The sequence below is a fragment of the Microcebus murinus genome, chromosome 2, assembly GCF_040939455.1.
Source record: "Microcebus murinus isolate Inina chromosome 2, M.murinus_Inina_mat1.0, whole genome shotgun sequence".
In the NCBI taxonomy this organism is placed as follows: domain Eukaryota; kingdom Metazoa; phylum Chordata; class Mammalia; order Primates; family Cheirogaleidae; genus Microcebus; species Microcebus murinus.
In genome coordinates, this window is record NC_134105.1 from 102,567,578 (window position 1) to 102,581,558 (window position 13,981).

The 13,981-nt window shown below is 45.5% G+C and overlaps 1 protein-coding gene across 1 annotated transcript in view; it reads right to left on the reverse strand.

Annotated features, from left to right (window-relative positions):
- Nucleotides 1-9,263, reverse strand: part of GATAD2B (GATA zinc finger domain containing 2B) — an 83,857-nt gene extending 74,594 nt beyond the window's left edge. The window contains exon 1 of the mRNA XM_012791237.3: nt 9,139-9,263. The gene's annotated coding sequence lies outside the window, so the exon portion shown is untranslated. The remainder of the gene's footprint in view (nt 1-9,138) is intronic.
- Between the last annotated feature and the right edge of the window lie 4,718 nt (nt 9,264-13,981).

Genomic DNA, 13,981 nt, shown 5'->3' on the forward strand with positions numbered 1-13,981 from the left:
CGCCTCGGCCTCCCAAGAGCTAGGATTACAGGCGTGAGCCACAGCGCCCGGCCAGATTCACCACTTTTTAAAATCTGTGAGATTCCAGCAAAATGATGACCTCCCTAGGAAATGAGTTTTCTCATCTGTAAAATGGGTTTATTTCCCTCACAGAGTTACTATAAGAATGATACAAAGCCTCACACAAAAAGTGCTCAACAGGCCTATAATCCTAGCACTTTGGGAGGCCGAGGCAGGCGGACTGCTTGAGGTCAGGAGTTCGAAACCAGCCTGAGCAAGAGTGAGACCCCGACTCTACTATAAATAAAGTAATTGGCCAACTAAATATAGAAAAAATTAGCCGAGCATGGTGGCGCATGCCTGTAGTCACAGTGACTCAGGAGGCTAAAGCAGTAGGATCGCTTGAGCCCAGGAGTGTGAGGTTGCTGTGAGCTAGGCTGATGTCACGGGACTATAGCCCAGGCAACAGAGTGAGACTCTGTCTCAAAAAAAAAAAAAAAAAAAAAATTGTGAGGAAAGTACAGCTTGTATCATTACAAAATAATTAACAATCATACAATGCTTTACACTTTATAAAACACCTTTACAAGCAAAATCATATTTGATTGACACAAAATCCTAGTGAAATAGATAAAGCAGTTATTGATCCTCATTTGTTGTTTTTTCTGTGCGAGATAGAGTCTCACTTTGTTGCAGAGGCTACAGTGCCATGGCATCAGCCTAGCTCACAGCAACCTCAAACTCCTGGGCTCAAGCAATCCTCCTGCCTCAGCCTCCCAAGCAACTGGGATTACAGGTATGCGCCACCACATCTGGCTAATTTTTCTGGTTTTGGTAGAGATGGAGTACTCCCTCTTGCTCAGGCTGGTCTCAAACTCCTGAGCTCAAGCAATCCTCCTCCTGCCTCGGCTTCCCAGAGTGCTAGAATTACAGGCATGAGCCGCTGCACCTGCCTTGACCCTCATTTCTAAGTTGAAGAAACTAAAGCTCAGAGACTTCAGGTGACTCAACCAAGGTCACACAAATGCTAAATGCCAAAACCAAGACTCCTTGTTCTTCTGCTCCTAGAACATAACAAAAGGGGCATCTTCTAAATTTATGCAGCAATTTCTCAACTCACAGGAGTAGTCATTTATTCAACAATTTTTTAAAATATCTTTTAGGTGACAGGCACCATGGTAGGCACTGGAGATACAATGGCAAAAAGAGAAGTATCTTTTTGCTTTTAGGATGCTTATAGACCACAAGAGGGTTAGAAGGGCAAATTTATAAATTACAAAATATAACGAGAACAAAGAAGAAAATGTATCTAAGTTTCTTTTGGAAAGTCAGGGAAGGTTTCCCAGAGGAATTAGCATTTGAGATAAGATTTGGAAGCTCATCTGGGAACTAAAAGAACTGTATTTGCTCATACAGGGGTCCTCAAACTTTTTAAACAGGGGGCCAGTTCACTGTCCCTCAGACTGTTGGAGGGCCATTGGAGAGTGCGGTGCACATTCCACATATGTCCACCGTGGGCCAGGGACAAGTCAGCTGCTAAGCAGGATAGCCAGCAGCGGCAAAAACTCCCGGCAGGCCGTATGTGGCCCGTAGTTTGAGGACTCCTGAAAGGTAGAGAAGTAAGGCTGAATAGAAAGGCAAACAGCAGTATCATAAAGGGCCTTCAATACTATACAAAGTTTAAATTATGTCTTTTAATAATTGGAAACTATTGAATACTTTTTGAGACAGAGTCTCACTTTGTTGCCCAGGCTAGAGTGAGTGCCTTGGCATCAGCCTAGCTTACAGCAACTTCAAACTCCTAGGCTCAAGCAATCCTCCTGCCTCAGCCTCCCAAGTACCTGGGACTACAGGCATGTGCCACCATGCCCAGCTAATTTTTTCTATATATATTAGTTGGCCAATTAATTTCTTTCTATTTATAGTAGAGACGGGGTCTCACTCTTGCTCAGGCTGGTTTCGAACTCCTGACCTCGAGCAATCCGCCCGCCTCGGCCTCTCAGAGCGCTAGGATTACAGGCGTGAGCCACCACGCCCGACCTTGAATACTTTTAAAGAAGGGGAAGGAGAATAATCAAGTATCTGTTAGACCATTTTGAAGAGAATATGACAGTTTAAAAGAGAACAAGAGGGGGAAGGGGGACATGGGCAATATATGTAACCTTAACATTTGTACCCCCATAATACGCTAAAATAAAAAATAAATAAATAAAAGAGAACAAGACTAAAAACAGAACTGTGAGAGATCATGGAAATATTCCAATTAAGAGTTGTTGTGGGCCGGGCGCGGTCGCTCACGCCTGTAATCCTAGCACTCTGGGAGGCTATTGCGGGCGGATTGCTCGAGGTCAGGAGTTCGAAACCAGCCTGAGCAAGAGTGAGACCCCGTCTCTACTATAAATAGAAAGAAATTAATTGGCCAACTAATATATATAGAAAAAATTAGCCGGGCATGGTGTCGCATGCCTGTAGTCCCAGCTACTCGGGAGGCTGAGGCAGCAGGATTGCTTGAGCCCGGGAGTTTGAGGTTGCTGTGAGCTAGGCTGACGCCACGGCACTCACTGGCCTGGGCAACAAAGCAAGATTCTGTCTCAAAAAAAAAAAAAAAAAAAAAAGTTGTTGTGGGCCTGAATTAGGAGACCAGGAGCACAGATACAGAAGAAGCTGCAGATTCAGAAATATTTAGAAACAGCTGGGTATGGTGGCTCACACCTGTAATCCTAGCACTCTGGGAGGCCAACACAGGAAGATCACTTGAGGTCAGGAGTTAGAGACCAGCCTGAGCAAGAGGGAAACCCCATCTCTACCAAAAATAGAAAAATTAGCATGGTGGCACATGCCTGTAGTCCCAGCTACTCAGGAGACTGAGGCAGAAGGATGGTTTGAGCCCAGGAATTTGGGGTTGCAGTGAGCCATGATGACACCACAGCACTCTAAATGGGGTGACAGTGAGACTGTCTCAAAAACAAAACAAAGAACCCAAAATAACCAAAACCAGAAACATTTAGAAAATAATAGAGAATCGACGATGATGCTCACAATTCTGGCTTATATGACTCAATGAATCACAGAAGGGGAAAAGAAGAAAAGATGTTGAGAATGTTGAATCTGAGGTACCAGTGGGAAACAAAGGTCTGGTGTTTAGGAGAACTGTGATAATATATGTGAATATACTTAAGTTTTTTTAATAATCACGTGTTATTTACCATTTCAATGGGAAGGGAATAATTTTATCATTATTTGTATAATGCTTTAAAGTTCACAAAACATTTTAAGCATACCATGTTATGCTTATCACATTTTATACTTTGGTTATACACAAACATGAGGTTAGAAAGACAGGTTATTTTTACTCTTATTTGATCAACAAATATTTATTGAGTATTAACTGTATGCCAGGCACTGTATTAGCACAGTGAACTAAACAAATTACCAAAATAAATCCATGTCGTCAAAGACCTTATATCACGGGGTGAGAACCAAGAAGCAATAAGTATGTTATAAAGTTTTAAGTGCTATGGTAAAGAGAGCAGAGAAAGATGAATAGGCATGAAGCATGGGAGCTAAAGGTACAATTTTTAAACAGATGAAGGATAAAGCCTCATTGAAAAAGTGAATTTAAGCAACAACTTGAGGGAGGTAAGGCAATTAGCCATTTGTATTATCTCTATGGGGAAAACTAGCTATTTCCCACTAGTGGGAATAGCTGGTGCAAAGGTCCTAAGATAAAGAGTGTGACTTATGTATTCAAGGAACAAGTCAGTGTGGCTGGAACGCAGTGAACAAGGGGGAAGATGACAGCAGATGAAAAAGGGAAGAGGTGAGGGAGGGCAGACCAGGTAAAACCTCAAAAGCTACTGTAAGGACTGGCTTTTACTCTGAGAGAAATGGGAATTCAAAAATTAGGAGGCTTACTCAAAGTCATTTAGCTAATAAATCACAAAGCAAGAATCTGGCCCAAGACTTCTAGACTCTCTCTACACCTGTGTTCCACTATACCAATCTGCCATTTATTAGTCTACATTTTCTTTTCCAGAAGTCTGAATTTAAATATCCTCAAAAAGCTAACCTAATAAATATCTTCTGGGTAAGTGATGCACAAGCCCTCCGGTTAACATCTGCAATCCCTTACAACCATAATGGGAATTTGTTAATCCCGGTGTCTAATCTAAATCCTACTAACATTCCAGCCTTTATTTTTGAAGATTACAAATTCCACTTTGCCCTGAAATGAGACAAAACCAAGAAAGCCTTGATCAGGAGATTTAAAGTATGACTTTCAGCCTCAGGTAACAGTAACCTGAATTATTTTTTAAAATGTATACTAATGGCTGGGCGCAGTGGCTCACACCTGTAATGCTAGCACTCTGGGAGGCTGAGGTGGGCGGAGTGTTTGAGCTGAGGAGTTCGAGACCAGCCTGAGCAAGAGGGAGACCCCATCTCTACTAAAAATAGAAAGAAATTAATTGGCCAACTAATATATATATAGAAAAAATTAGCCAGGCATGGTGGCGCATGCCTGTAGTCCCAGCTACTCGGGAGGCTGAGGCAGTCGGATTGCTTGAGTTCAGGAGTTTGAGGTTGCTCTGAGCTAGGCTGACGCCACAACACACTAACCCGAGCAACAGAGCGAGACTTTGTCTCCAAAAAAAAAAAAAAAAAAAAAAAAAGTATACTAGCCAGGTATGAAAAACAACAAGAGAATGGCTCAGGAATATGGAATTACTGTCGTTTCCCTTAATTTCCTTAGTAGTTTGCCGGTTAGTATTAATAACAATTAATTTCACATGTTGTCAAAGACCCTTTTGCAATTACTATTACTCTTTGAGGTCTAGAATTTGACCATTTCACACCTCAAAAAGTAACAAGTGTTCTTATTCATCTGTTGCTTTTGCTTCTATAACCCTAAATTGTTGATAGCTTCTTGCCAGTTGATGGCAACTTAAGGAAATGGCCAAGATTAGGGAATTTTGTTTGTTTTTGGAGACAGAGTCTCACTCTGTAATCCAGGTTACAGTGCTGTGGCATCAGCCTAGCTCACAGCAACCTCAAACTCCTGGGCTCAGGTGATCCTTTTGCCTCAGCCTCCCCAGTAGCTGGGACTACAGGTGCGAGCCACCACACCTGGCTAATTTTTTGTTTCTATTTTTAGTTGTGTGGCTTATTTTTTTTTCTATTTTTAGTACAAAAGGGGTCTCACTCTAGCTCAGGCTGGCTTCGAACTCCTGAGCTCAAGCAATCCTCCCGCCTCGGCTTCCCAGAGTGCTAGGATTACAGGCGTGAGCCAGCCAATTTTGAGGGAGACTCCAAACATTACTGAGCCACCATCTAAGAAGTATGTCAGACAAGTTAAGCCCTAAAGATCCTGGGTCACTCCCTTCCTACTGGATGAACTCAAGCTACATGGGAATATTTCACATATCCACAAAAGGAGAAGGTAAAAGATGAAACATGAGGAGGGGTCCATTTCAAATCAGACCTATTCTTTAGAGGCTTCCATCACTAGTAAGCGGCTTCTGCTTCATGGATTCTGGAGCCACCAAAATCCTCAACCACTCACTATCTATAGAAAAACTTCACAGAGATTACTGAGGATCGCAAGCAAAGAAATGTCTTAGAAAAAAACATAAGAATAAAAAAAAAGATTACTGAGGATAAACCAAACAATATTGCTAATAGTAGCTCTCTTCCCCAAAGTCCTTTTCAAGAGAAACTGAACTTCCTTATGCATCTTTTCCCAGGCTTAGCCAACAGCAGTAGAACTGCAACTTTGTGTGGCATTGTCCAATAGGTTGAATTTTTCCCAACCAAGAGGTGGACAGCTTTACACTAGGGCTTAGATTTATAGTCAATCTGGGTGTGTGTCTTTTTACTATTTTTTCCTTTCCTTTCAAACTACCTCAGAAAATGCCTGGCTGTTGTGCCTTGATATGTAACGATGCAGGGCTTTAAGTACTGCAAAGATCAGAAAAAGAAAGTCCCTCAGTCCCACTTACTGCTCAAATTTTACAAGTTCTCTGGCAGTTGTTTTAACAATCAAAGCTGGTTTGGCTTTTCTCAATGAGCTAACCAACCTGAGCCTTCTGAGTTAAGTGCAGAGGAAGGAGCTGCTTGTCAGCATGACTCCCAATGGGGTGGCTAACATGGAATATGCTCCAGAGTCCAGAAACCAGGACAGCACAGCTACTGTTTTCCTACATATGCACCTCCAGCTTGGTGGGTAGAGGGGGAAAGGAAGGATCAGTAAATGGAAATAAGAGGTTTGCTTTACATATAACATACAAGACTCACTACTTAAAGTTAGGATGAATCCAGAGGTCCCAGTATATGATTAAGATATCTTTATTGGGCTTGGTATATTGGCTCATACCTCTAATCCTAGCACTTTGGGAGGCTGAGGCAGGAGGATCACTTGAAGCCAGGAGTTTGAGACCAGGCTGAGCAACATAGGGAGACCCCATCTCTACAAAAAATAAAAAAATTAGCTGGGCATGGATAGCACATGCCTATAGTCCCAGCTACTCAGGAAGCTGAGGCAGGGGGGGTCACTTGAACCCAGGCATTGGAGGTTGCAGCGAGCTATGATGACACCACTATAGTCTATCTAACCCTGGCAAAAGAGAACTTGTCTCCTGGAGGGAAGATTAAAAAAAAAAAAAAAGATACCTTTATTGACATACTGACATCTCTTCCACCTTGCTGTTCTCTAACCAAAACCTAACGTAGAGGTCCAGCCTGGCCCAGCTGGCCAAAAAGAAAAAGGGGGAGCAGGGTGGAGAGAACCCCCCAAAAAGTGGGGGACAGCATACAGGCTTCTGAAAAGTATTTAAAGGCTGTGACATTCAGGACAAACTCCTCACACCTCCCTCTCTCACCACCCTGTGGCCCTATGCTAAACACAGCAGTAAACGTTACACTCAGAACTTAGATTTAAAGTGCTGATCAGGGAACCTGGTTAACATTGTTCCCAGACAAGTATTTGAATGCAGCCTCTATTTAGTAACCCTATTTGGACTGCCTCTAAACAGGAAGTTAACAGACATCATACAGTCCAGGGAGGCAAACCACAGTGTCATAAAGATGGATGCTGCTGTCAACTACAAATCACTCTCACCTCATGGAGAGTGTTCAAGAAAGAAATAATAGGCAGGACAAAAGTCTATAAAGCCTCACCTTCTCTCAAATTGGGTCACTCAGCCTACAGGTCCAGCCTTATGATTCCCAATGATTAATACTTATCTACCTTGTTCCATGATGACTATCACTGCCACTAAACTAAAAACTATATTCCTCTAAAAACTGAAGACAGTCCTACCAGATTAGTACTCCCATTAACTACTCATACAACCTATCTGCTTAAAGAGTCCAAGGAAAGCCTATCCTTGACCCAGATCATCCCCCAACAGCCAGGGACTAGAAATCTGTCACCAAAAAAGCAGCACCATTTCCAACAGGTGGGGCTTTCCCTCAAAATATATTGAATCCCTCCATAGCACCTCCAGAAGTAGCCTCCACCCTACCCAAGTACTGACAGAAATGCTACTCTATGACAATATTATATCAAGACTGCTGCAACATAAATTATATGAATCCCAGTGATTGTCAGACTTCAAAGAAGAGTTTGAATCAGCATATCCAAAAAGTGCAATAAAGTTAGCACTAAACTCCCAAGCAAGTTAATCTCCAACAACCTATAGACACCAGGCTGCTGCCAGAAAACATCTAAGTCATAGGCACTAGAAAGACTGGATGGCTGGAGGACAGAAGTGGGAGGGAAGCTTTCTTTTTACTTTGTATCTCATGTGTGCACTGTCTATTTAAAATATACATTTTTAGAAAAGAAAATGTCCTAAAAACTACAAAAGCATCTCCAACACAGACCCGTTAAACCTGCTTTTACTCCAGCTACAAGTACAAATCCCTTTTTATAGTCTGGTCCGAAAACATTACTCTTTCCCTTTGCTGAAATATATTAAGTACCCCCACCTCTCTCTCACAAACACACCCTCCAAATAATCATTTATCAGAAACAAGAAAACGGTTCTCAAGAGGATATCTGATTCTCCAGAGGACAGCGGAGGAAAAGGTTGATACCCAGCTCAGTTAGCATCCACATGCCACCCACCATTACAGCCTCCATCTCCACCTCAGCGCCAGCCCTATGGACTAACATCTTGTGTTTGCAAGAAGTTGATGCTGGGGAAGAATCCAAAGAGGATACCATACCTTTATGAAGGGGGAAAGCTGTCCCGGGCCCACGAATGGCACCTAAACCTCTGCACTCGCAGGAGTGGCTAGCTCCTCAGCGTAATTGAGAACAGGGAGGCCAAAAGTACTCTTAAGTCCCGGTTTGGTTAGGGAAGGGTAAGTTCTATTGACCCTCAGGCACTTAACTAAAAGACAAATCCAGTGTGCGCCAGAAGACCAGCTGAGAAAAGAGATGATTTATTCTCTATAGAAGATAAGTACCCACATGCAGGATGAGACAATTCCCTTCTACAGGAGAGCGAGGGAACCGTGGACGAAAAATAAAGGGGTAAGGTTCTGCGCTCCTGATGCTTTTCCATAAATAAAGGTAATTATCCCGAGCTTCCTTCACCCTTTAAGGATCCCCCATTTGTCCCATCCACCGGAAAACACAAGACAGAGAGCAGGGAGCGGCCCCCGCACCCCGAGGGCACCACTGGGGGTGGAGAGAGTTAAAAAAGGGGGGGCGCGCTAGAGAGGAAAGGACGGGAGCATGGCGGGCATGAGGCAGTGAGTGAAAGCGGGGATGGCGGGGAAACGGGGCGTGAGGGAGGGGAGAAAGAGTAAAACGAGAAGAAATGAAGGGACACGAGATGGGGGCGCGCGAGGCCGAAGTGAAAGACCGGGGCGCGCGCGCGGAGGGGGGGAGGGGATGAGGTGAAGGGGGAGCGCGAGGCGGGGGCGCGCGGTGCCGGGTGGGGGGAGGGGGACGCAAGGCGGGGGCGCGCGGGCGGGCGTCGGCTCGCGGGCGCTTCCCCTCCCCCCGCCCCTCCACCTTTCCCTTCCCCCACCTCCGCCGCCACCGCCTCCTCCCAGCCACCCTCCCTTCCTCGCTCCTCACCGCCCCCGGGCGGGCGGGCGGCCAGACTGGCCTAGGCCAAAGCTCCTCACCTGGCGGTGGCGGTGTAACTCCCGGCTAGCTCGCCTCCTCAAGCGGCGGCGGAGGCGTCGAAAAAGGAAGAGGCGACGGCACAGTGGGCTCCGGACCCCGTTGAAGGGACCAGGGGCGGGGGTGGGGGAGGGGGGCGGGCCGGACCGGGGCGGGCGGGCGGAGCAGACACTGCGGTACAGACGGGGGCAGCGGCGGCGGCGGCGGCTGCACCGGCGGCGGCGGCACCACACAAACAAGGACGCTGATTGGGCAGCTGCCAAGCGCCTCGGCTCCGCCTTACCCACACGCCACGACGCCCATTGGGCGGCCTAAGCCGGCCACCCCGCCCTCTTCTTCTCGGCCATACCAATAGAAGACAGGATACCGGGACTTCACCCCACCTTTGAAGAGTGAGTGGCTAGAGAAGTGATGATTGGCATGCTAAAACACCAATCATAAAAGGAGGAGGGGGGATGGTTTAGCGGGGGCGCGTTAATGGGTACCTCGGCCAGTCCCAGACACATCCGGGTCTTCGACAGCCCATTAAGTGTCGGGGGTCAAAAAATCGCTTCGGGCTGCAACTTTACCTTAGAGACGTTTTGGTCCCCAGGCAGCCGCCGTACCCCAGGCTCCCAAAATCGGGATTCCCCTTTGGGCCGCTCTTACTCTTTCAATTCTAAAGATGGAGGCTAGCGAGCGGAGCTGGGGTCTGCGTTGGGCGGTATTTCATCGAGACAAAATCCAGGAATTTCACGATAGAACTAGCTTTAGGCCCTTGGGCCTTGCTGTCTTTCGGGGCGTGGCTTGCCTCCGTGTGCCAGAGGCCTTGAGCTTCCTGGTGTTCTTACCTCTACTTGGTCCTGTCGTGACTGAACCACAACCGCAGAAAAAAGGCAGCTAGCCAAATTACTGAGGAATTACGGTGTGCAGAGCCCTGGCAGCTTCTTCTCTTGGGCTTTCTTGGTCTGGTTACGTTCACAGTGAGGAAACATCCTCCCACCCCACCCGATTCCACCTAATCTACTCGAGGCCTAGCTCCTCTTACTAGCTTCCCTAAGCAGTTAGACCCACCTAAACTCACTTGAGCACTTTGAGGATAGGGGGGAGCAGGTATGACAGTCAGTTTGTTAAGGAATAATAATAGTTTTGGGAAAGAGACTGTGCCAGGCACTGTGTTTACATGGATTATCTTATTTATTGCTCATAAACTCTGAGGTAGGTACTGTTATCCTTATTTTACAGATGAGAAAAATGAGGTACAGATCAAATGACATGTCCAAAATTACACATGTTAAATGGCAGAGCTGAAATTTGAATGGAGGTAGATCAGGAAATAGGCTCAGAGAGGTTAAGTAACTTACCAAAGGCCAAACAGCTCTAGTAACCAAACACTGATTTTAACCCAGAAATAACTGGTTCCAGAGGCATTCGAACATGCCTGAACACACACACACAGAGGTATGCTCCAATTTATTTTTTATATTAGAAATGGGGTCTTGCTAAGTTGCCCAGGCTGCCCTCAAACTCCTTGGCTCAAACAATCCTCCAGCCTCAGCCTCCAGAATATCTGGGACTACAGGCATGTACCACCAAGCCCAGTGTCCAATTCTTATTTAAAGTGGATTATAGGCCGGGCGCTGTGGCTCACGCCTGTAATCCTAGCTCTTGGGAGGCCGAGGCGGGCGGATTGCTCAAGGTCAGGAGTTCAAAACCAGCCTGAGCAAGAGCGAGACCCCGTCTCTACTATAAAATAGAAAGAAATTAATTGGCCAACTGATATATATATAAAAAAATTAGCCGGGCATGGTGGCGCATGCCTGTAGTCCCAGCTACTCGGGAGGCTGAGGCAGGAGGATTGCTTGAGCCCAGGAGTTTGAGGTTGCTGTGAGGTAGGCTGACTCCACGGCACTCACTCTAGCCTGGACAACAAAGTGAGACTCTGTCTCAAAAAAAAAAAAAATAAAGTGGATTATAGGCCGGGGGTGGTGGCTCACACCTGTAATCCCAGCACTCTGGGAGGCCAAGGTGGGCGGATTGCTTGAGGTCAGGAGTTTGAGACCAGCCTGAGCAAGAGCAAGACCCGTCTCCACTATAAATAGAAAGAAATTAATTGGCCAACTAAAAATATATAGAAAAAATTAGCCAGGAATGGTGGTGCATGCCTGTAGTCCCAGCTACTTGGGAGGCTGAGGCAGGAGGATCGCTTGAGCCCAGGAGTCTGAGGTTGCTATGAGCTAGGCTGATGCCACTGCACTCATGGTAGCCTGGGCAACAGAGAGAGACTCTGTCTCAAAAAAAAAAAAAAAAAAAAAAAGTGGATTATAAAACCTATTTCCATACATACTAATGTCCAGGTAAAGACCCTAGTCTCTAGAGTCACACTGCCTGAGTTTGGATCTTAGCTCTACCTCTTATCAGTTGTGTGACTTGGGTGTAAGTTACTTATCCTCTATTTTCTATGCTCTAGTTTCCCCATCTGTAAAAAGACAGTGGATAAGGTGATTGTCAGGATTATAAAACAGCACATTTCAAATGCTACGGGTCGCCCAGGCGTGATGGCGTGATGGCACGTGCCTGTAATCCTAGCACTCTGGGAGGCCCAGTCAGGAGGATCACTTGAGCCCAAGAGTTTGAGGTTGCTGTGAGCTAGGCTGACGCCACGGCACTTACTCTAGCCTGAGCAACAAAGTGAGACTCTGTCTCAAAAAAAATAAAATAAAATAAAATGCTCAGGTCAGTGCCAACAATATAGTGAGTACTCAACATGATAAATAATAACTAAGGAATTTTTCTTGCTTTTTCAACAACTTCAAACTCTTAGCTCTAAATTCAACTTCTATCAGTATTCTACCTGTGGTACCTGTCTCATACTGCACTGAAAATTATTTCTCTACTAACTCCATCTTTTTTTTCTTTTGGTTTTAGTCAGAGTCTCACTCTGTTGCCCAGGCTAGAGTGCCTTGGCATGAGCCTAGCTCATAGCAACCTCAAACTCCTGGGCTCAAGCAATCCTCCTGCCTCAGCCTCCCGAGTAGCTGGGACTACAGGTATGTGCCACCATGCCCGGCTAATTTTTCTCTACATATTTTTAGTTGGCTGATTACTTTCTTTCTATTTTTAGTAGAGACGGGATCTCACTCTTGCTCAGGCTGATTTCGAACTCCTGACCTTGAGTGATCCGCCTGCCTCGGCCTCCCCAAGTGCTAGGATTACAGACATGAGCCACTGCGTCCAGCCTAACTCCATCATTTTAATCCTTTCACTGACTCAGTCACTGAACATACATGATAGAGCACCTATTAGGTTATTGGGCATTTGCACTCTGTGTGCTAGGGATATAGCAGTGAGACAGTCGTTGCCCTCATGGAGTATACATCCCTCTTTCCCTAACCTACTGCTTTGTCCATTATCAGTTCAATGCATTCTATGCTGTCTGAAAGTCCATCCTTCAAGGGCTTTGAGGAAACATGAAAACCATGGTAGAGGAAGATACCAACAAGGTCTGAGAAAAAAACCTTTCAACAAAATCAAAATCAGGCCATGGAGGGGGACTTTCAATCTGGAGTGCTCAAGCTTTAAGGAAGACAGGTAAGTGAGGACATAACGTTTGCCGTATGCAGGCTTTACCTGTTTCCTTTTCCTTTTTGAAGCTAACATTGAGTGTGTTTAGCTCTTCCCGTGGATTGTATAATTAACCTTTCAAAGACCCACAATTTGCAGATGAGGAAAAACTGAGGCACAGCAGCTAAGTAACTTGTCTGACTTCATAAAATTAGTAAGTGGCAGAGACAAGATTTGCCTCAATTTTGCTATACTTGAACCTATACACTTTATAAATTCTGGGAAGAGAGATTGGGCCAAGTAAGTTGGGCGCATCCTTCTCCACATACAGCTCCTTAGACACCAGGACAAACAGATGTTAGATGTCATGGTAAGTACTTTACTATTGGAATTCCCAGATGTTTTTGTGGTTAAAGAATTCTGTAGTTCTCACATCTGACTGCATGTCTAGAAGGAAGCCTAAAAATGAGAAGAATAAGCTGGGAAAGAGTTGATTATCATTACTGTCTGTGAACCAGCAGGCACTCCAGATCAGTAAGATTGTATGCTCTATTAGGGTAGGGACTGAGCCCTAAAATTCTCTCTCTCTAGTTCAGTGCAGTACTGAGCACACTATACTCAACAGAAACTCAAGGTATTAAAAGGGCAGGTCCTTCCTTACAAAAGGTCTTTGGGGACGAAACAGGGAGAGGATAATTTTTCGGACTAGGGTCTTATCAGAAACTAGGGTGAGGTGGTTGGGGTGGCTCACACCTGTAATCCTAGCACTCTGGGAGGCCAAGGTGGGAGGATCACTTGAGGTCAGGAATTCGAGATCAGCCTGAGCAAGAACAAGACCCTGTCTCTACTAAAACTAGAAAATTAGCTGGGCATGATGGCATGTGCCTATAATCTCAGCTACTCAGGAGGCTGAGGCAAGAGAATCGCTTAAGCCCAGGAGTTTGAGTTTGCTGTGAGCTAGACTGACACCACGGCACTCTAGCCCAAGTGACAGAGCAAGACTCCATCTCAAAAAAAGAAACTAGGGTGACATGACAGTTTCCCTCTAAAGAGAGCATGTCCTAGCAAGACAGATGGCGTTTCCTAAACCCCTTCGTTCTCTCCTGTGCGGCTTCTTTAGGACGCTGAAAAAACATCCTAATATTCTCAAGACAGGATGGGGAAGGGTCCTCTTGCTTAAAGGTCCCAGCATGTAGAAGTAGTACCTCTCTCCTCATCTACTGATGTCCACCCCTGAGAAATTTACACTACAGGCTCCTGTCAGTTATTTCCTCCATTGATATTCCTGCCCTTCTTCCCCAA